Source organism: Lynx canadensis, chromosome C2, assembly GCF_007474595.2.
Source record: "Lynx canadensis isolate LIC74 chromosome C2, mLynCan4.pri.v2, whole genome shotgun sequence".
NCBI classification, from domain to species: Eukaryota; Metazoa; Chordata; class Mammalia; order Carnivora; family Felidae; genus Lynx; species Lynx canadensis.
In genome coordinates, this window is record NC_044311.2 from 118,141,029 (window position 1) to 118,143,355 (window position 2,327).

Genomic DNA, 2,327 nt, shown 5'->3' on the forward strand with positions numbered 1-2,327 from the left:
AATTTTCTTACAAATTAGTTCTATTAACCATTTGTCATATTTGCAAATATTTGTCACTCTTGTGTGGGGAAGGGGGTTAGGATTATCAGTTAATCGCATTTATTACCCTCTATGCCACATCCACATAAAAATATCTTATGTATCAATTTTTATTTTGAAAAATGTTATATCCACTGAAAGTATGTTTAAAAAGTTTGAAAACACAGTACCACCTGTTAACATTCTGCTAGACCTGTTTTATTTCGATCTATCTACACACACGAACACACACAGACACACACACACACACACACACACACACACACAAACACTTACACTTGCAAACCTTCCAAAACAGGTTGCAGATATCATTTAAGTTTCAGTACTAAATACCTCACCATGCATCTTCCAAAGAGTGGAATACTATTTCCTATGAAACCACAACATGATTGCCACACCAAAAAAGTCAACAATAGTGTTATCCAATATCCATATACAAATAAATAGTCTCCATTACCTTAGATATCTTTTCAAAACCCAGTGGTTCATAGCATTCGACTATTATGTCTCTTTAGTTCCCTCAATCCAGTAGAGCCAAATGCTCCTTCCTTGGTCATTTGTGATATTAACTACTTGAATAGTCCAGGTCAGGCAACTTATAGAACATCCCACTTTCTAGACGTAGCTGTTTTCTCATCATTAAGTTTAGGTCAAACATATCTGACAAGAGCATGTATAGGAGTTTATTTTCCAGTGCATTATATCATTAGTTACTGCTTGCTAAATCAAAGTAAATTAAAGTCACACAGGCAAATTGGGATTAATGCACTAGCAGCTTTATTACTCAAAGGATTCCCCAGGAGAACTAGATTAAGAAATATATACCTGAAAGTTTTTAAGAGACTAGATCTTGAAGGTTCTCACCACAAAAAGGAAGTGGTAACTATTCAACATGTTGGAGGTGTTAGCTAACACTACAACGGTATTCATATTGTAATATAGAAGTTTATCAAATCAATATGCTACATCTTAAACGTATACAATCATATGTTAATTATATTACAATAAGAAATAAATTTTAAAAATTTAAATTTTATTTTTTAAAAAGTATAGCTTGGAAGTATGGCGGGACCTCTCTGCAAGACTAGATATCAGGATCCCTAATCCTTCACCATCCAAACCGAGAGGGAATCAAATGGCAGGCAAAAAAGCTGAGAAGCCAGATGCTAAGGAGAAGAAACCTGAAGCCAAGAAGGCTGATGCTGGTGGCAAGGTTAAGAAGGGTAACCTCAAGGCTAAAACACCAAAGAAGGGGAAGCCCCACTGCAGCCGAAACCCTGTCCTAGTCAGAGGAATTGGCAGATATTCCCGATTGGCTATGTATTCGAGAAAGGCCATGCACAAGAGGAAGTATTCAGCAGCCAAATCCAGGATTGAAAAGAGAAAGAAGGAGAAGGTTCTTGCTACTGTCACAAAACCAGTTGGTGGCGACAAGAATGGTGGTACTCGAGTGGTTAAACTTTGCAAATGCCTAGCAAGGTGTTTGAAGATGTGCCTCGGAAGCTGTTTGAGCCAGGGCAAAAAAACCTTTCAGTCAACATGTGAGGAAACTGTGAGCTAGCATCACTCCTGGGACCATTTTGGTCATCCTCACTGGGAGCCACAGAGACAAGAGAGTGGTTTTCCTGAAGCAACTGAGCAGTGGCTTGCTACTTGTGACTGGGCCTCTGTCCCTTAATCGAGTTCTTCTGTGTAACACACCAGAAGTTTGTCATTGCCACCTCCACCAAAATTGCTATCAGCAGTACGAAAATCCCCAAACACCTCATTGATACTTTAAGAAGAAGAAGCTGCGTAAACCCAGACACCAGGAAGGTAAGATCTTCAATAGGAGAAAGAGAAATATGAGATTACAGAGCAGCGCAAGGTTGATGAGAAAGCTGTGGACTCGCAAATTCTGCCAAAAATCAAAGCCGTTCCTCAGCTTCAGGGCTACCTCCACTCTGTGTTTGCTCTCACAAATGGAGTTTACCCTCACAAATTGGTGTTCTAAATTTCTTACAAAGAACCTAATTAAATAACGGATCCATCCAAAAAAAAAAAAAAAAAAAAAAGTATAGCTTGAACCAAAAGTCAAAATAGGGATATCTACTTCTACCCATTGAAAATTACCAGTTTACTTCATCCATCTTACCATGGGTGGCTGACAAATGACAAACCATGTGTTCCCATCCCTTCTCTCAGCCATATAAATTTCATGAATTTACAATTGAAAAAGCAGATTTGCATGATGACACTGTACTAAGCATACTTAAATAAAGCTTGCCACAAAACAGAAATAAAGACAA

At 38.2% G+C, this 2,327-nt stretch overlaps 1 pseudogene; it reads left to right on the forward strand.

Moving 5' to 3' along the window:
* Nucleotides 1-1,172: 1,172 nt before the first annotated feature.
* On the forward strand, nucleotides 1,173-2,093 carry LOC115523476 (annotated as a pseudogene).
* The last annotated feature ends 234 nt before the right edge of the window (nucleotides 2,094-2,327 follow it).